Source organism: Rosa chinensis, chromosome 7 (assembly GCF_002994745.2).
Source record: "Rosa chinensis cultivar Old Blush chromosome 7, RchiOBHm-V2, whole genome shotgun sequence".
Classification (NCBI taxonomy): domain Eukaryota; kingdom Viridiplantae; phylum Streptophyta; class Magnoliopsida; order Rosales; family Rosaceae; genus Rosa; species Rosa chinensis.
This window is the reverse complement of record NC_037094.1, coordinates 33,077,255-33,098,952: the sequence shown is the minus strand read 5'-3', so window position 1 is coordinate 33,098,952 and position 21,698 is coordinate 33,077,255.

Below are 21,698 nucleotides of genomic sequence, written 5' to 3'. Positions count from 1 at the left end.
ATTGTAGTCACTCTATCCGTTTGGTAACTCCAATCAAATATGACCAGGAAAGTATAGAGAGATGTTGGTGGAGCGAGGCTCTCTTAAGTACCAATAATCTCAATAACTTTCCTAGACATCACATTTTATTAGGTCTGCCACATAAGAAAGAGTTAATACAATTGTCATTTATTGACTAAGGCAAATTGCCATTACAAAAGTTCTTGGAAAAATAAAAAGGACTAATCTAATCAAAGTCTGTTGCATCCATGTGCACTTCATCTTTAGCTTTGAAGTCCTCTATGGTGAGATTGACATCTCCACCATCTTCTTCTTCTTCTGCAAGGTACACTTCTTGTTCTCTCAGGTCCCTATATGCCTTGTATCTTGCAGCTAGTTCCTCACTTGCCTTGCATTGCTTGAACCAATGCTCAATTGATCCACATCGATGACACTCATCATTGTGGTTGCCTCCCTTTAATTGAGGTGCACGTTGTGCACGTTGCGGGCGTTCCCTAGGAGGGTTGGTGCCACCACCACGACCCATTGAGCCACCATTACGGCTAGGGATACCACGATCCCCTCTCCCACGTGTGGCATTACCACCACGTGTATCTGCACCAAACTTGCGGTTTCCTTCCTGGTTAGGGCGGTTATATGGACCCATACGTCCCTCATGTCCCCCATTCTTAGGGTACCGCTCCTTGCGCCCTCCTTTGGGTGCATTATAATTCGCCTCATGAACGCTCTTAGTTCCAATGGGCCTTGAATTATAATTCCTCACGAGTATGTTATCATGTTTCTCAGCTACAGATATAATATTGATAAGCTGATGAAACCTCGTGATCCGTCCAGCATTGACTTCAGTATGGTATTGCTTTGATACCACAATGGCTGAAACGGGGAAGGTGGAGAGAGTCTTCTCAATTAGCTCTTGCTCTGTGACAGGTTGCCCACAGAATCTCAACATGGATTGTAAGCGAAGAGCCTCTGAATTATATTCAGCAACAGACTTGAAGTTAGCAAAGCGCAGATTGTTCCATTGAACCTTCAAGTCAGGGAGGAGGGAATCTTGGACATTGCCAAAGCGCTCTTCTAGCGCTACCCATAGCTCTCTTGCATTCTTGATCGACATATACTCCAATCTGAGTGCCTTATCCATATGGCGTCGCATCAAGATAACTGCTTGAGCATGCTTTGTAGATGTTCGGTTGAACTCAATATTCGGGTTAGGTGCCTGGATTATGGGTAATATTCCCTTGGAAGTGAGATGATTCTCAACATCGGTTACCCAACTATGGTAATCCGAGCCTGTTGAGTCAAGCATGGGAAAGTCGAGTCTAGGTTCATTCGACATCCTGAAAATAAGAAGAGAATGTATATTAGTTTCGGAGTTAAACTTCCACGAAAACTAAAATAATAAGATTTCCGAGCTATGCTACCAAGAAATCAATTTCCAAGAATCTCTTTTGGATTAGACCAACAATGATGTTTTAATATGGTCACAATTTGATGCTTACGGACCCTCTTAGTCCAAGCATTGTGAACGCTCTTAGTTCACACGAACACTCTTAGTTCGTTTAATTATGAACACTCTTAGTTCATACGAACACTCTTAGTTCGTTAAGCGTGAATCCCCACAATTCCGCTTTGTTAAGTACTCAAAATCATTTGGCAACATATATTCCAATATTTGCAGAAAATAAAAGGAATTTAAATACAAGAAAGCAGCAACCTTAATTATAAAAACTTACGTGATTGTTCTCGGCTTAAAGACACACGCGTGTTGATGCAGGCGTGTAGTTGAATTTGGTCGGAAATTGGCAATTGGTGGCTGCCCTTCTCCCTTCCCCTTTTTTTTTTTTTTTCTTCCCTTTTTTTTCTTCTTTCCGGGCCCAGCCCTTCTCCTTCTCCCTTTTTTTTTTCTTCTTTTTTCTTTCCGGGCCCACCCTTCTCCTTCACTTTTTTTCTTCTTCTTCTTTTTTTCGGGCCCAGCCGGGTCCCCTCTTCTTTTTCTTCCTTCTTCTTCTTCTTCTTCTTCTTTCTTTCGCTGGAATCCGGAGCGTGCGCTATGCAGCAGCACAGGGGCAGATCGTGCGGACTGGGCAAGGGCTGGTGTGCAACTCGGAGGTGCAGGGCGAGCAGCAGGGGCGTGCTGGGTTGCGGGCTGGTGTGCAGCGCGGAGGTGCAGGGTGAGTGGCAGGGGCGTGCTGGGATCTGCAAGGCGGGCTGGTGCGGTGGCTGGAGCTGTGTACAGCGCGGGTTGGAGGGAGGCGAGGCCGAGTGCGGCTGGGCAGCAGGGAGGCGAGGCCGAGTGTGCTCGGGCTGGTGCAGGTGGGTGCGACTGGTTCGGCCGGTTGGTGTGCAGATCAAGGGAGGAGCTATGCGGAGGGCTGTGCTGGTTCGGCAGGAGGCTGGGCTGCAGTTAGGGTCTTGTGGGCAAGGAGAGTTTACGGCAGATTTTTGGGAGAGAGAGTTTTTAGGTTTTTTTCTTTTGAGTTAGGGTTAGAACTCGTGCTGATAACGTGTTGTAGGAGAATAGAATTGTGTGTTATCATTGATAATAGGAGCCCTTTAAATAGGGAGTTACAAGGTACCCAAAAGGTAATAGAATCCGATTACAATTGAATACCTAAAACACATTCCTATTACAACTCTAAACCCTAGTTTGTAGAGGCACACATTATGTCGATATCCTTCAACAATAGATAGTTTTTTTTTTTTAATTTCTTTCGACAAAAGAAAGTGAGAAAAAAAAAAAAACAACATTTTTTTAAGTGCTGGGCACGCCCATGTATGATCGATCGAGACACTCAAGATTAAAAAAGTTTGAGATTTAAAATAAAAACTCATTTTAAACTTGAAATCAAAACTCATTTTCACAGTACTAAGGTTACCACGTATAGTTCTCATAAGCTGTCCGTAACAAGTTTACGATTCTCGGCCAGGTTATGTCAGCTGCAGTGGAGGTACCCAATCCCAGGTTTCGTCAAATTGATTGTAGATGGTTCGATTAATTCAGAATCTGATAGGTTTGGCAAGGAGCGGTCTGTAGAGATCACTATGGGGTGTGCTTGGGTATGCTTACTACGCCGGCGATTGGTTTCCCTAGTCCAGAGACATGTGAGACCATGGCGCTTGTGAATGGACTTCATTTCTGTTTGCAGGCTGGGTTCTCACACTAGGAAGTGGAAGGGGATGCACAAATGGTTTTCAAGGCATTGGCAGCTCTTGATGAGGATTTGAGTCCAGATGGTGAGTTGGTGAAGAAAGCAAAGTTTTCACTCGGTCTTTTTCAATCAGTTAGTTGGGGCTCCATCCCTAGAAACAGTAACAAAGCGACACATTGTGTCGCAGAATCGGCACTTTCTCTACCTAATCTTACATTTTGGTTGAGGATGAAGTGGCTCAGTCAAATTATAGTAGATGCGCAGAGTAGTTATGTTTTAAATTTGTAATGGAGTGTGGTACTCTTTCTTGCCTGTTTTGGTGGGGTTTAAAGAGACCATTATATACTTTTTTAATGCAAATTTCTCAAGTTATGAATGTAATTTTCAATGATCAAGAAAATAAAAATAAAAAATAAAAAAAATAAAATGCCCTAGCCAAGGCAGACCAGGTGGTGAGACGGTTGTTGATCTAGCCGAGAATCATTTGGTCTTCAGTATAAATATATTGTAAAATTTCATAAAGACTAATTATATTTCTGAATTTTTAAAGTTCTAACGACCATATGAAAAGATAATGAGAGACAATTTGCGAAGCAATTGATTGGAAGATTTATTGACCATGGACTGGCTACAATACAAAATCCTGGTCGTTTATTTTAAAACTGCTGGGAGTTCTCGACAATCAATCTCAGAACACAGTGAACTCTAGCTATAGCTATCTCCTCTATTCCCATGTAGGGGTTTTTATGCTATTTGGCATGCTAGGAGTGCTCTCCGTTTTCAGGATTCAATTCTTTTACCGAGTTCACTATTTCATTCTATTCGGATGCAACTCCATGGGATTAATTTTTTGAGTACCGGTACTATGAAGAATACAGTTACTGAGTTTTGTATTTTGCATCCGATTGGAATTAGTGGCCGACTTTCTAAAGCACCAAAAATTGTTGAAGTTATGTGGCATGCTCCCTCTATTCATCAAATCAAGATCAACACAGATGGTGCAGCTCGTGGCTCTCTTGGTTTGGCAAGTTTTGGGGGCATTTTCCGAGATCATTTGGGTCGGGTTCTTGGTTGTTTTGCGGGTCATCTTGGTGTCACTACTGCTTTGGAAGCTGAGTTGCGTGTAGTCATTCATGCCATTCACCTGGCCTCACAGAAAGTTTGGCATTCGATTTGGATTGAAAGTGATTCTACCTTAGTGATTCACTTTCTTTCATCACTGAATGTGGATGTGCCATGGCGTCTTACTACTGATTGGTTTAATTGTCGAGCTACTCTTGCTACTATGAATGTAAAAATTTCACATATTTTTCGGGAAGGTAATAGTGTTGCTGATTGCTTAGCTAATTTTGGTGTGGATAATGTGGGAGTTCATTGGTGGGATTCGTGTCCTCCTTGTGCAATTGCAGCCTATTCCCGTGATTTAACTGGTTTTCCCAACTATCGCTTGAGTTTTTGAATGAAAAGTGGCTATCTCCTAGTTTTGAATCTACGGACCACCGTCAAAGGAAGCTTTCCCTGCTATTTTCTTAACTTGAAAGCTGCTGCTTTAGTTTTGGCTCAATTTGCTGTGGGTGATGTACCTCATCTTGACTTATTCTTCTCTTATTGCCTCCTTCATTTGAGCTGGTCATAGGGTCTATGACTTGGTGGGACATGGAGTTGATAAAGCAGCTTGGTTTGCTATGCACCTCAGTAATTGAAGTCACCTTTGCAAATGCATGGGGCGCTGTCATTGGTTTCTGGTTTGTTGCTTTTTGGCTTCCAAAGGACTGTTTTTGTTGGTTCTTATTTTTGGGTGTCCTTAGTAGCTCCTAGGTTTTTGTTTTCGGGTTGTTCTTTATTGTTTTTGGGAGGGGTTTTGGTCTATGTCCCCCTCTCCCCCATTGTATTTTTTTTCTTCTTTATTCAATAAACTTAAATAGAGGGATGGGCGGTGGGTTTTTGGATGTAATGGTCCCTTCCTCTTTACAGGGAGGGTAGGCGCTCTGCGCAAAGACTACTAACTATGTGCTAATATTGCCTAATCCTCTATTTTAATTTAAAAAAAGAATTTAAAAAAAATGTAGGGGTCCGATTACTTATTCCACGGTAGGCAGTAACCAACTCGACCTTGGTCATTACCCAAACACGGGCCACTTTCAAAGACGTCCCAAAAGCATTCAGGGCAATGATCCCTGTTAGCAATGAAAATATCAAACCATTCTGAAAGCTTCAAAAGAACAATGTGCTGCTATACCACCCTATGCCAAAATTTGTCTTAAACTTGAATTGAAAGTTCTTATCAAACACAAGTTTTTTTTCACCGAGGTCATCATCTTTCGATTTACAGAGGACGGTCAGGACCTCATTGCTTTCCAAACGGTTGGTTACTCTAACGGTGGTGTGTCTTTTGGGCATCGAAATATTTTGCAAAACATAAGAGCATGTGTGTGCTCAGTGGTGGTTGTGAGGATGCAGAACAACAGCACAAGGGGAATCATAGTTTTCCATAGAGGACTCATTTTGCAAGTGGAACAAAAAATGATGATTGAAACGAACATACAATTTTCTGTTTTTATAATGCAAATCATGAGGTATGCAAATCCAATATACTTTGTCTTTTAGAAGAATTTGTGCACATATGGTGATACAATTTCTTGGAATAAGAAAAGGGAGCTTCTATTCATACATCCAAAATTGTCTTTTGGACCTAATGTCAAATTACCAATAAAGACACAAAAGAGTGAAGGAAAAAAGAACTTCTTACCTCTACATACTTTATTTATTTATTTTATTATATTATTTTATAAAAGTGGATCAAATGGTTTCACTCCTGCTCCTATGGTGACTTAAACCCATGACTTCGTACATAGGTAGTGGGTGCTCTAACCACTGAGCTAACACCACTTCGTCACTTACCTCTACATATAGTAGTATCTTTAATTGGAGAAAACTTTCTCCTCCAACGTAAACTTTAAAATATACATTAGCAAACTTTATTTATGTTGCTGTCAAATTTTTTGATCTTTGTGATTGATCACCCATCAATGGAAATAAGTTTCTTATGAAAACAGAGTTTCAGTTATGAAACTGATAGAAAATAAGGAAGTAAAAAATTGTCGAACTGTTAGGAAGAATGATGGTGGAAAGAAGATTTGACCCTGGGGGGGGGGGGGGGAGAGTCATTGTATTTCATTAATTCAACAAAAAAGAAACATAAGCTATCTCCATAAGATTATAAAATACTGAAAATTTCATGGAAAGAATTCACGCATACAAGGCCATAAACAACCTCTATAAAAATATAAATGCCAGTAAAAGAGAGAGATAGAAATTAAAGCAGCCAGGAGAGAGATACGACTACCAATTGGAGGTGTTTTTTTATTTATTTTTTGTTCAGCTTAATTGTATTAAGATAAAATAGAATTGTGAAATCTTCAAAAATTGAAGGAGGTCCAACTACTGATTTTTGGAGGTATGAATAAAACTTTAAAAAAAAAAACTTTTTTTTTGGACAATGGCCATTGTGGGAAAATTAGGGAGTTGTTTGTAAAAAAAAAGGGTTCGTGACCACCAGCCCCAAAATAGGCTAATTTTAGCCCACTTACACCACCAACAAAAAACTGTTCCCACTAACCCCAAAAAGATTCAAAAGACGATTTTACCCATTAAAAATTTAAAAATTACACAATGGCAGCGCTACCTCTCCTCTCTGACTCCTCCGAGCCGGGCTTGCTCCACGACAGAGGCTCCGGTGAGTACTCGATCATCGGTGGTGCTGCAGGCTGTTGTTATCGAGTCCGGCACGGCGAGGAATCGAATAGAGATCCACCACTCACCGGATCTTTCATGGGTGGAAGACGATGTCGATTGCATATGACGAAAAAGCTCCGGTTGCGGTGTTTGCTTCCGATTCGAAGAGGAACTGGATTAATGCTAGAGTGGTAGCAGGAGTTCGAGTCCGAGTCCGGGTCGGGTCTGGAGTTCCAATTGGAGTTCGGTGCTCTCTCTTTCTCTCTGAGTTCGTCACTTCCTCTGTCAACGATGTCGTTCTTGCCCCAAAACAGCAACTAAGGGTCCTTCTCCGGTCCCTTCTCCATTTTTTGCCCCAAAACAGTAACCGGCGAAGTCATTCTCAAACAAAAAAAAAAGAAAAAAAGAAGCAACAGGCGGAGAAAGGTGAAGAGGATGTAAATCTTTTTTTTTTTTTTTTTTTGGTAAAATGGGGGCAGAAGGAAAGAAAAAAGGAAAAAAAAAAGTTTTATTATCTCGTAATAAAGATCTATTGAAGGGCAATAGAGGTCTGTTAAAGGTCTATTGGGGGACAATAGACATTTTAAAATTGATATAATTTCTTCGTTTTCTTTTTTTAGCCAAAGATTTATCTGTCTAATTTTAGGAAGATTAGTTCCCATTGCGGCTACCGAAAGTTCTATTGAGGGGCAATAGACGTCTATTAGGAGCAAAAAAAAAAAATTCGGTGAGATTTTCAGCAAATTCCTGTGGGTGGCAGCTGGTGACCGGAATCCGGCTGCCTGATGGGGGAATCCAGCGGCCGGTGACTGGAATCTGTCGAAAGTTGGCCGGACTCACCGGCCGCCGGCGAAGTCTCCTATGGTTTCTCTCTCTTCCATTTTCTCTTTCTCTCTCTCTCTCTAAGTAACAAAGGAGTGAGGGTAAAATGATATTAAAAAAAAAAAATCTTAATGGGGTATTAGGGAAGACCTCCTTAGAGTGTTTTGAGTAAGAGGGAATTAAAAAAAAACTTAATGGGGTAAGTGGGAAAAAAATATCTAAAAATGGGGTAAATGGACAAAAACCCTAAAAATGAATTGGAGGTGAGGATGTCCAAATACCAATTTTGGAGGTATGAATAGAAATTCCCATAACAAAACTCATTAATCATTATCAAGAAAGGAAAATTGTAATACTAGGTTGTTTGTCATACAAACGATTTTCTTGAATATTTTTTACCATTAGGTTAATATATGGGTAGCTGATTTAACCCTTAACCAAATTATTAATAATTAACTAGTAAATCTTATTCTCTAAAAGGGAAGTTCACCCTATAAGCAGTAAGCAATGAAAACCCTATTCTCTCTAATAGCGTGTTTTCTCACGCTGACACTAACGCCGTCTCTTCGTGGGGATGAGCACAACGGCTTCGATCGGAGTCCAATCTCAAGGCTTTTCTGCCCTTCCATTAATCCTCTCAGTCAATTTTATTCTCCTTTGTCAGTTAGTGGTATTAGCAATGGCCATGGTAGCAGTAGTCATGGTGGCAGCGTTGGGGCTGGTAACCGCCTAGTTAGCGGCGGAGGCCTGGGGCTTAGTGCTTCAGTGCATAAGCGCATTGGATCTGGATCTTTTGGGTTCAATAGATGCACGCTGCTAGTGCGTGGCGGCGACACCGTGAATGTAGCTAGGTTGATAATGGAGCCAGTGAGGCGCGGTGCTACGAGGATCGGGGGATGTCGAAATGCTTCGTCGCACTCTTTTTGCTTCTCCGATTTGTGCCTCAACCCCAGCACCGACGTGAGCAACTTAGAGGGTATTCTTGCTTTCTGGGGTGGAGGTTTCAGTCCTGGATAGGTGGCTTTCATTGCTCCCATCCGAGTTGGTGGCTCTTTGGTGGCAGATGTAGTGCAAGGTTTCTTCTGCTTCCGAAATTGAATGATGGTAGTAGGCTGCTTGGTAGATGGCTTTGCTTGGTTGGCGATAGTAGAACAATTTTGTTACTATTGACGACGATGTTGTAGATGCAATTAGAGCCGGCAGTCATAAGGAGTTGCTGGTTTCGAGTGCTCAATAGGAGTTGGGTGTCCAGATCAAATCTGGCCAAGTCTATGGGCTATCTTTGGGCCCAAACCAGAACCCATATGTTGGGCTTATCTTCTCCAGGAAGCTGGATTTGCGATTCTAAGGATTCTTTGCTTATACTGAGGCTAATTTGTCTGGGAAAACCCCCTAGCCCTAGCTTGAAGGGCAAAGGAAAAATATAGATAGGTGTGGTAGGGGCCTAAATACTATGTCTTACATTTCTCCATAGTTTATAGGCTCACTTTAAATAAGTGAGCGATTAGTTCGAATATAGATGGTCTGTTTCTATGTATTACAGTAGTTCTCTTACTACAACTTCTTGATCTGTCTAGTTGAAGACAGCAGAAGGATATGTAATGGTCATCTTGACATGCGTTTTAAAGAAATCCATATTACATTCAAAAAAAAAAATCTCTAAAAGGGAAAAGAATTGAGAAGTCTTTTATTTATAATTAATTAAGTCGTTAACAATTTCCTTCACCCAACATAATTTTTCTAACATGTTGATTTCAGCTCCAACCTTAGGGAAAAATTAAGAGTCATTTATTTTTTCTTTATTAATGATTAACTAAATTATTATTAGTTTTCTTGGCCAAACATATCTTTTTTCTTTACATCCTCCTACTTAGACGAGTTCGTGAACCAATTTACAAAGGAGTTTTTCAATTGGAACCTCCTAATTTACTCACTTGACCTTCTATGCTTTTTACGCTTCTCATTAAATTTTTAAATACTAAATTTCCTCATTAAACCTCACTCATATAAATTCTAAATAAATAATTATATTTAAAATAAAAAAAATTAACCATTTCAATGATTTAATTACAAATCTGAATTACATGTCTATCCCTTAATCGGACAACATAAATTTCTTTTCCCTAAAAAAATCAAACACAATATTGGGTTTCAAAAATTAATTTCTAATCAACCCAGAATTTTTTTTAGATGTGCAAAAAAAATGAAAAGTAATCATTTTTTCTTAATGTTTTTTTTTCCCACTATTTTTTGTACCTCATATTTAATTACTTAAGATTTTTTTTAAATTTTTTTTTTTGTGCAAATATAATGGATAGAACTTAGATTCAGGTCATAATATGATTTCTTTTGTTCTCGCTCACCAGTATGCATTCTGCATGTATGATGCTAGAAATTTTTATGTCACATGATCTTCAACATAGCTTTAATTCTTATTAAATATACATAAATGCTTTAATGAGTATATAGTGAAATTGGAAAATGAAAATAAATAAGAAAAACAATAAAGAATGCAATCTAATTTTATTGAATTGGAAAATCTAGAGAAAATAAATATAATGTTAAAGAAAAAACACATTATGTGCCTTCGTCAAAGTGATTGACAGAGAGGGAATCAAGTAATTAACAATCACCATCAATCAGCATGGATCAAGGACCAATCAGTAGTTAATGTCATCATTGTAATTGATATTTCCGTTGTAATTCTCTCCCTATATAAAGGTGCTATGAAATGAAATGAGTAGACCATTCCAATTGTCAATTTACTTTTACATGTTATCAACACGCTCAGAGCAAACATGCAAGAAAAAAAATTAGTTTCGAAAAAAAAAATCCCTCAAACCCTAGAATTTTTTTTTTCTCTGCCGCCCTAAACACAAAAAAAAAAAAAAAAAAAAAAAATATTCTCCTCTCCCCGACCGCCCAGCTAGCAGCAACTCCCTTTCACCGGAGCCTCACCTGCAGCCCATCCCAGCATCAATCCCTGCAAGCACCAGACCCAGTCTCAGCCCTCCCTGCGCTTGCAGCAGCCTGCCCACCGCCTTACAGAGCCCAGCGGCCTCACCTCCTTGCCCAGCACTGCCAGATCCGATCCTCCCTGCAGATTCACCTAGCCTCCTGCGCGGCCACCACCCACCTGCAGCACGTTGCCCAGCAGCCCAGCCCACCAGGCTGTGAGCCACAGCCTCCAGCCCCAGCGCTTGCATCACCGATCGGTCTGCACAACCCACCTGCAAACCAGAAGAAAGAAGAAAACGCGGAGGAGGAAAAAGAAAGAAAAAAAAAACCAAAAAAAAAAAAAAAGAGGACTGACCTAGCCCAAAGAAAAGACCGGGCCCAACAAAAAAAAAAGGAGAAAAGAAAATAAAACCTGTGACCCGGCCCAGTAAAGAAAAACTGCTGCCCAAACCAAAAAAAAAAACAGAAACAGGCCTTGCGGCCCAGACAAGAGAAAAAAAAAAAAAGCAGGCCTGCAGCCCAAAAAAATAAGAAGAGAAAAGCAAAGGAAAAAAAAACAAGGCCTCCTGGCCCGCTGCTGAAAAGAGAAAGGGAGAAACCTCAAGCACAAAAACATCGCTACGCACGCCTGCATCAACACACGCGTGCGCTAAGATAGTTTGTTTTCTCGACATCAAGTATTTTATTTTATGATTTTAACCAAGCATGTGAATTTTATTTATCTTTTCTATTTTTAAGCACGCTTTATACTTTATTGTTTATGCTTTTATTATTGAGCATGTTTAGTTAGATAATTTTGATCATTTCAAGCATGCCTTGTTATTTATGTTTTATATGATTATCTTTAAGCATGATTTATAAATATGTTTAAGCATGTTTTATATTTTATTGCTTATGTTATTATCATGAAATCAAAGCATGTTTCGTGATTCTTTTTTTTTTTAATTTTACTCATGATATATTATTGCTAATTATTATGTTTAGTATATAATTTGTTGTATATGTGTGAAATTTGAGCATGCCATGTAGTTTATTTTTATATATACTATGTTTTATTTATAATTAAATGTGCTATGGTTATTTTTAGAATGCAACATATACAATCCGCTTTGCCATGATAATGAAAATTCATGTACATTATCCATACACACTTACTGTGATAAAGCATTTTCACATAGCATCGAAAGAAAAAAAATGTGACCATTACGAATCTTGGTCTTGAAATCTAATTCACATTTTTGGAAAATAATTTACGTGGATGTCTTTATGACTGCATAATTTATATCTTATCTCTTGTTTATGTAGATGGCTGATCTAACTTGACCTGAATTTGACATCTTGGACTCAGAATGACTTGAGTACCGCCGTTGGGTTTCCGATGTAGAAACTGCCTTTATGGCAAAAGACTACGCTGCCACCATTACTGACCCCAAATGAACTATCTAATAAGGTGAAAGCAAATGCCTTAATATTTCTGAGGCGGCATATTGATCCTAGCCTACGCTGGGAGTACCTTCAGTTGAAGACACCCAAAGAACTGTGGGATGCCCTTAAGGGACGTTTTGGGAACATACATAACACTTTGCTCCCAGAACTAGCCGTTCAGTGGAATGGAATCCGCTTGCTTGACTACAAAAGGGTCAATGACTTCAACAAGGACATGTTGCGCCTAAAGGCACGTCTCAATTTCTGTGGAAGGGAAATCACAGAAGAGGATATGATCTACAAGACTCTTTTCACCTTTCCTACTTCAACGCTTATACTAGCGGACCAGTATAGGCTGGAGTATGACAACAAAAGAATCACAACCTTCAATAAACTGATCAGCCTACTGCAAGTGGCTGAAAGACATAATGAGGTTCTCTTAAACAACAATGCCAGGCCTACTGGGACAAAGAAAATTCCCAAGGCTAATTATGGAAAAATGAAAGGTGTAAATAACTCCAATGCAAGGGGGTTTAGACGTGCTGATCCCTACCCACGTGACAACAATGCACCACGTGGAAAGGGACATGGGGATCGTGGAAACAAGATGCAAAAGGAAAGAATTGACAATGAACCATGCTATAGTGTGGATTCATTGGGCATTGGTACAAGAACTGCCAAGCAAACAACAGAATAGTAGCCAATTACAAGAGGTATAGAGAGTCTAAAGAACAAGAGGCTCACTATATGGAAGAAGGAGGTCATGACCTAGACGTCAACCTTACAATTGCAGACTTCAATGGAAAAGAGGAACTTGCTAAGTCAATGGATGCTCTCAATCTTGACTAATCTGCTTTATTTTCCAAAAACAGTTGTGAAAGCATAATGCCTCATTTTTAATTAGACTACTACTTGGTCTTAAAGTTTATTTCAATAATGGTTTGATAAATTAGATTTCTGAACAAGACCTTGATTGGATTATTGTTGGCTTACTAATAAATTTCGGATTTTATTCTGAAGCATTGAATTTATTTGATTTTATTTACTAAATGCATGGTTCAAAATAGTACTATAAAGATGTAAAGCAATACATCTAGAAAAAGGAAAAATTATTAGAATACCATTCTACGCAAATAGAAATACTCTAAAGAATATGAGTTATATTTTCTAAATACCTCCCATTTATTTGTAGGAATGAATGGAGGAGAACTTGAGTGCTTAGTTGATAGTGGGACTACCCACACAATATTAAGAAATAGGAAATTATTCATTGAATTAATAGCCTATAATTCCTTTGTGACTACGATGATTGGATCATCACAAGTAATAAAAGGGCGAGGAACTGCCAAATTTTTGCTGCCTAATGGCACAACATTTCAAGTCACAGACGCTCTATATGCACCAAGAGCTAATCGAACCTTGTTAAGTTTCAAAGCTATTTGTGCCAACGGTTATCCAGTAGAAACACACTGTGAGAATGAAACTGAATACCTTGATATTAACTCTAATGAATGTGGAATGAACCGCATTTTAGAGAAACTTATGAGTCAATCTAGTGGACTGTACCTCACTACGATTCGGATCATTGAATCCTATGCTGTCACCAACAATGAAATGTGGGACACTGACCCATACAGGCTTTGGCATGACCACCTAGGGCACCCCGGTCGTGACATGATGATCCGTATTTCAAAGAACAATAAAATGGGAGAAAAGTCCGCCACACTGCAAGGTGTCGGTCCCAGTACTGCTCAAATGCAGCCATTGCCTTTTGAAGTACCAGAAACACTACCTCCCTCCCATTATGCCTCATTGACTATTTCAAAGGTACATCACTTGTTTCACAAAGCCTGCTCTTTAGCAAAAACAGGATTGAGACCTTCCTATGCTAAAGATACAAAACAAAACATTCCATTCTTACAAAGGATACAAAGAGATATCTGTGGACCTATCCATCCAGAATGCGGACCATTCAAGTACTTTATGGTTTTGGTAGATACTTCGACAATCTGGTCACATGTCGTTTTATTGTCCACAAGAAATGCTGCATTTGCAAAACTCCTAGCACAGATTATACGTTTACGGGCTCACCACCCTGATCACCCTATCAAGTCTATAAGGCTTGATAACGCTGGAGAGTTTACATCAAAAGCATTTGATGATTATTGCATGTCTATCAGGATCGATGTAGAGCATCCTATTCCCTATGTGCATACACAAAGTGGTCTCGCAGAAGTCACCATCAAAGAGCTACAGATGGTGGCTAGGGCATTGGTTATGCTCACCAACCTACCTATATCTGCCTGGGGTTATGCAATATTGCACGCAGCTTTACTTATTCGTTTTAGACCCACTGCTAGCCAACCATTTTCTACGTACCAGTTGGTAACTGGATATGAGCCTGACATTTCACACTTACGCATATTTGGTTGAGCAGTATATGTGCCTATTGTGCCCCCACAACGCACCAAAATGGGTCCTCAGAGACGATTAAGTATTTATGTTGGATACGAATCCCCAACACTTATTCGCTACCCTTGACAGGCGATCTCTTTACCGCTAGATTTTCGGATTGTCAAATTGATGAGACAGTCTTCCCATCGTTAGGGGGAGATAGGAAAAAGGATTTTCCAAGGGAACGACAGGAATTGTCATGGTTTGTTCCCACTCTGTTTCATTTTGATCCCCACACTTCACAATGTGAAAGTGAAGTGAAAAGAATAATCGATCTTCAGAACACAGCAGATTCAATGCCTGATGCTTTTACTGATATAGCAAAAGTGACGAGATCACATATACCAGCTGCAAATGTGCCTGCAAGGTTAGAAGTCTCCAACAAGGGGCACGGTGCTGCAGATAAAGGCACTGCAACCATACTTAGTGGAGGTGTGGTTGAGGCTGTGGCTCCCCAAAGGAAGAGGGGGAGGCCACTTGGTTCGATTGACACTCACCCAAGGAAGAAGAGGGTGAGTAAGGCACAAACCGATCCATTAATCATCAATGTAGAGAATCCCTCTCATGAGATTGTCTCTGATTACAGTTATGTCCATAAATCAATATTGGAGGACGCTCTGATGTTTGAAATGATTCCAGAGAACAAAGAAATCTCAATGGATTATGAGAGTACGTATGAGTTGATAGAAAAATCTTCCATACACATTGATGATGAATTTGCATACATTGTTGCTCAAGAAATCATAGAGCACAATGATATAGAACCATGCTCTGTTGCAGAATGTCAACAAAGAGTAGATCGGCCTAAATAGAAAGAAGCAATCCAGGTAGAATTAGATTCTCTAACAAAGAGACAGGTATTTGGTCAGGTAGTGCTAACCCCACCAAGTGTAAAGCCTGTAGGACATAAATGAGTCTTTGTCAAAAAGCATAATGAGAAGAATGAAGTCCTGAGGTACAAGGCTCGCCTTATGGCGCAAGGTTTCTCACAACAGCCTGAAATTGACTACGAGGAGACATACTCTCCCGTAATGGACGTTCTAACGTTCCGCTACTTAGTGAGCTCAGTAGTTTCCGAAGGACTAGAAATGCAGCTCATGGATGTGGTTACTGCATATCTCTATGGGGATCTAGATTTAGAGATATATATGAAAGTGCCTGATGGCCTTACATTACCCAAGTCAAGTGACTCTAAATCACGGAGTGCGTTTGCAATTAGGTTGAAACGCTCACTTTACGGATTGAAACAATCCGGGAGGATGTGGTATACCCGTCTAAGTGACTACTTGATTGGGAAGGGATATAAGAACGATGAATTATGCCCCTGCGTATTCATAAAGAAAACAAGTTCCGGATTTGCAATTGTAGCAGTATATGTCGATGATATAAACATAATAGGTACTCTTGATGAAATAAGAGAAACCGCGAGCTATTTGAAATCCGAATTTGAGGTGAAGGATCTTGGGAAAACTCGAATCTATCTAGGCCTGGAACTAGAACACCGAGTTTGTGGAATACTATTCCACCAGTCTGCATATGTCCAAAAGTCAGGCAATTTAACATGGACAAAGCGCATCCTGCTAGCACTCCCATGATCGGTCGAAGCTTGGATGTAAAGAAAGATCCATTTCATCCAAAGGAAGATGATGAAGAGGTGTTGGGAGCTGAAAATCCCTATCTAAGTGCAATAGGCGCATTATTGTACTTAGCCTAATGTACTCGACCAGACATTGCATTCTCAGTGAACTTGTTAGCTAGATTTAGCTCAGCGTCACTGGAATGGTATCAAGAACATTTTCCGATACCTAAAAGGAACCATTGACTTGGGACTGTTCTTCCCCTACAGAGAGACAAGAGGGACCGCAAATGGAACTGCAATCCCTAAAGGAAATGTTGATGGCGAAAACGCCACTCACTACCCCGAAATGCCAAATGACGTTTTGGTTGGTTTTGCTGATGCTGGGTACCTCTCTGACCCACATAAAGGTCATTCCCAAACTGGTTATGTATTTACCAATGGGAATAAGGTGATATCTTGGAGATCAACCAAGCAAACCCTTGTGGCTACCTCCTAGAACCACTCAGAGACCATTGCTCTACATGAGGCAGTTCGTGAGTGTGTATGGTTAAGAACTATCATTACACATATTCGAAGGACTAGTGGTTTGAGTTCTACCACTGAAGAGCCTACTTTCATTTAAGAAGACAATGCAGCTTGCATCGAACAGATGAAGCTAGGTTATATTAAGGGTGATAACACAAAACACATATCGCCAAAGTTGTTCTACAATAAGCAACAACATGCTCTCCTCAAGATTCAAGTGAATCAAGTAAGGTCTGAGGAGAATGTGGCAGATTTGTTCACCAAATTATTGCCCAAGGCCATATTTGAGAAATATGTGAAAAGCATAGGAATGCGAAGACTTTCCAAGCTCCCCTGATTAATGTAAGTATCAGGGAGAGGTGTAGACGTCAGGGGGAGTCTAACACACACATGTCATACTCAAATGTAAAAGGTGTGTTGTGCTCTTTTCCTTCGACCAATGTGTATTTTTTATCCCACAGGGTTTTTATTGTTACTTGGCAAGGTTTTTAGTGAGGCAACAACTCATGCATCATTTCATCTTTGACTTGGCACAAGGGGGAGTGTTAAAGAAAAAACACATTATGTGCCTTCGTCAAAGTGATTGACGGATAGGGAATCAAATAATTCACCATCAATCAGCATGGATCAAGGACCAATCAGTAGTTAATGTCATCATTGTAATTGATATTTTTGATGTAATTCTCTCCCTATATAAAGGTGCTATGAAATGAAATGAGTAGACCATTCCAATTGTCAATTTACTTTTACATATAATATTTTTTGGTATAATTATGGGCCAATGATAAAAGATGTCATTTTGAAGTGTCTTACTATAATTCAGGATACACAAATGTCCCCATGATAATTAAAGTCACATCTTCACAACCCACCACTAGAGTTACATTTAATTACAAAAACTGCCACCGATAGATCTCTCTCTCCCTCAAGCTCGTTTGAACCTTTATCAACTGCTCTCTCTCTCTCTCTATCTTCTTTTTCTTCTTCTTCTTCTTCTTCTTCTCCACACAAACACATACCTCGAAAGAGTGTGAATGGAGAAGAATAACACCTCATTAGGATAGGTGTATGAGTTCTTAAAGCGGTGCTGACTCGCCTGTAATCGGATCACTCCAGATCGTTCAGGTCGATCCGACTCTTCTTCGTCTCTTGACGTACTTGTCATGATTGGAGAGCGCGACGTTGAAATAGAACGCCTCGTTGCGCTCGGTAAACCCGAGGCCTATGAAGACGTGCTTACCGGTGCCGTCCTCAATCTTAAGGACAAAGTAGCTCGATGAGTCGAACACGGTCTCGATGGAGGTTGCTGGAGTTTGGATCCTCCAGTCAGATCTCGCACTGGTCGATTGATTTGTGGTATCAAGTTAGTTATAGTGGATGCGATTTCGTTTGTGAATTTTGTTCAGGCGGTGGTGAATTTTGATTTGATTTGATTGTTTTACAGTGATCGCTATGGTGAAGATGCGGACAAAGTTCGAGACGAAGAGTAATAAGAGTGAAGGGACTGAGCTTCCACACTAAGATGTCATGGATCCTAGCGATTCTGCACAGTGGTGTGATCCAGCTATGGGACGGACCTCTTCGCGGTGTTCATTTCCACAAATCTCAGCCTCTCTTTGTGTTTGGAGGTACAAATTTCGTATGTGCATGTGTATTTTCGGTTTCGTTGCCATTTGTTATATGCAATTGTTTTTGGTGATTGCGGTATATGGTTTTGGTTTGCTATCGTTGCAAATCGTATAGATCTAGGTTGAAGAAAACTGTAATTAGAAAAAATGGAAGAGGAATTTTGAATTGAATGCCAGGAGAATGTGAAATTGTCATAAACTGAGCTGAATAGCAGTAGTGGAATGCTGAAGTAATGAATTATTAATGTTCCAATTGATAGAGCACATAGAGTGGTTTATCTGATTGAGACTATAATTTTCGTGTTTGTACTTGTTTTCAATTTTATCTGGAAATAGCCATACTTGGATATGTAACACCTTCAAAAATATTTAAAGAATGATTCTGGTTGCAGCAAGAGACAATGAAGAATGCTCCCGTACCATGCCACCATTTTTGTGAATGGGTTATACATAAAATACAATCAGATTTCAGATTTCATATGATGTTTGTATTACATGTAAGCAATTTTGGCTTCTTTTTTGTTTTGTTTCATATGATGGCTACATAAATAAACGAATGAACTCTCTCTCTCTCTGTTTTTTTTTTCCTTAACACCTTATGATTGATCTAGAAATGGAGCAAGTTTTATTTTCACATTTATTGTAATGCTGGGCTTTTAGCTTAACTACTTTTAGATCTAGTAAGATATGTTTTTGAAAACTTTATGTTATTATAGTTTAGAAATAGCTTACCAATGAAACTAAATTGATTTAGTATGAGTATTGTTGGCAAGCAAGCTCCCTTTCCTTGACTAGTTGATACCCATGTTACTCTTGCACAAATTGATTTACCCTTGGGGATAGGGGATTCTGTATTTTGTTTCTATAGAAGATCATTAACTTGTAGATGGTACAATTCAGGTTTCAATTAATCTGTGTTCGGTTTTTGCAGGTGACGATTACAAGATTAAAGTTTGTAACTACAAGCTGCATAGATGTCTTTTTACTCTTCTCGGGCATCTAGATTATATTCGTCCCGTTCAATCTCACTTTTTTATGCTTGAAGCTTTGTTGAATGATTTGTACAATGTTGCAAGTTTTATAATGGTCTATGCTCCATATGCTCTATGCACTTTAGTCATTCTCATAAAGGTTTATGAATACCATTTGTTTTAAGGCAATGATTTCTTATTCTTGGTTTCCAAATGGAGGATTTCTTAATCTTTACAAGCAACATGCCTTTTAAGTTACTGATGATATCCTTCTTCTAGGTTATGTCACTGCAATACACGTCACTGGCCACGTCACATTGCATGTCACTATGTCATTGTTATCCACGTCATTGACCAAGTCACTGGCTAAGTCACATTGCATATCACTGACTATGTCACTGTTATACACATGTTACTGATCCAGTCACTAGCTAGGCCAAGTCCCATTGCAAGTCCTTGACCATGTCAATATTATACAAGTCACATTGCATGTCACTGACATATTTTGGAATCTTCAAGTCATAGTTATATTTAGGTCATTGGTCAGGCAACTGTTAACTTCAAGTCACTGGCCAGATCACTGGTCATGTCCAATGTTTATCACTAGTACTCAAGTCACTGTGAATAACATGTCACTTGTCAAGTCATTATTATATCCATGTCACTGTTATACACATGGCACTGACCCAAGTCACACTGCATGTCACTTACATATTTTGGAATTTTCAAGTCACTGTCTAGGTGACTATTAACCTCAAGTAACTTACTAAGTCATTGATCATGTAACTGTCAAAGTCACTGACCAAGTTATTATCAATCCCTGTTGTATTGTCTAGGGAGGGGCCAGTGACATGATCAGTAACTTAGTCAGTCACCAACAAAATCACTGGTCATGTCACTTGCCCCTCCCTAGTTAATGAGGTCACTATCTAAGTCATTGTTAACCTCAAGTCACTGGTCATGTCATAGTCATGAGCATGTCGCTGTCAATCCTTGGTCAAGTCACTGTTAACCTCAAGTCACTGGCCATGTCACAATCATGAACATGTTACTGTCAATCCCTGACCAAGTCACTGTTAACCTCAAGTTACTGTTAATCAGGGCCAAGTCACTGGCTAGGGCAAGTCTCTAATTAATGAGGTCATTGGCCGAGTCACTATTAATCTCAAGTCCATAGTTAGTGAGGCCACTGGCCAGTGAAGTCATTGGTCGAGCCAAGTCCCCATTTAATAAGGTGATGCCTTATTAAATGGCCAGTGACTTTGCCTTGAAGTAACATGGTCAATGACATGTTACTTCAAGGCAAAGTCACATTTCATTATGCCTTGTGTGTGATGCTGTTTAGGTTGTATGTTTTACTAAAATGGAAGTGCTGATAGTTCAAATGCATGCTTTATAGGATGATATAATGAAACTGGCAGGTCGCTAGACAAGTCATTGGCCAGAGAAGTCACTGGAAGTGACCAACTCCTTGGCAACGTGTGTTAACTTCATGTCACTTACAATATATGTAACTGACCATGTCACTTAGAATGTATGTAACTGACCATATAACTTACAATGTATGTAACTGACTATGTAACTGATCATGTCACTGACATTGTCATTGACATGGCCTGTGACTTCACTGGCCAGATCAGTAGCTGGCCAAGTTACTGGTCATGTAACTTGCAAACTCAATGCTAACCTTCTTATTTTAAAAATGGAACAAGAACATGTCAAGTCACTGGCTAATCATTGTTATATTAATGTCATTGACCATGTTACATTGCAAGTCTTTGACTATGTCACTGTTATATCTAAAATGGAACAAGAACATGTCAAGTCACTGGCTAATCATTGTTATGTTCATGTCATTGACCATATTACATTACAAGTCCTTGACCATGTCACTGTATAACAGTGACAAAATCACTGACCATGTCACTGTCAATCCCTGATCAAGTCATTGACAAAATCCCTGACCATGTCACTGTCAATCCCTGACCATGTCACTGTTAAACTCAAGTCTTCGGCAAAATCACTGATCATGTCACAGTCAATCCTTGGCCAAGTCACTGTTAATCACCGACAAAGTCACTAACCATATCACTTTTAACCTCAAGTCACCGGCTATGTCACTAGCCTGTCACAGTTATAAACATGTCACTGGCCATTTCACAGTTATGAACATGTCACTGTCAATCTCTGGCCAAGTCACTATTAATCTCAAGTCACCAACACAATTATTGGCTCAGTCACTGTTAAACTTCAAGTCACTGAGTATGCCACTGGCCAAGTTACTGGTTATGTCGCAATTATGAATATGTTACTAACCATGTCACTGTCAATCTTTGGCCAAGTCACTATTAATCTCAAGTCACCAGTAAATTTACTGGCCAAGTCACTGTTAACCTTTTGTCAATGGCCATGTCACTGTTATGAACAAGTCACTGCCAATCTCTAGTCAAAT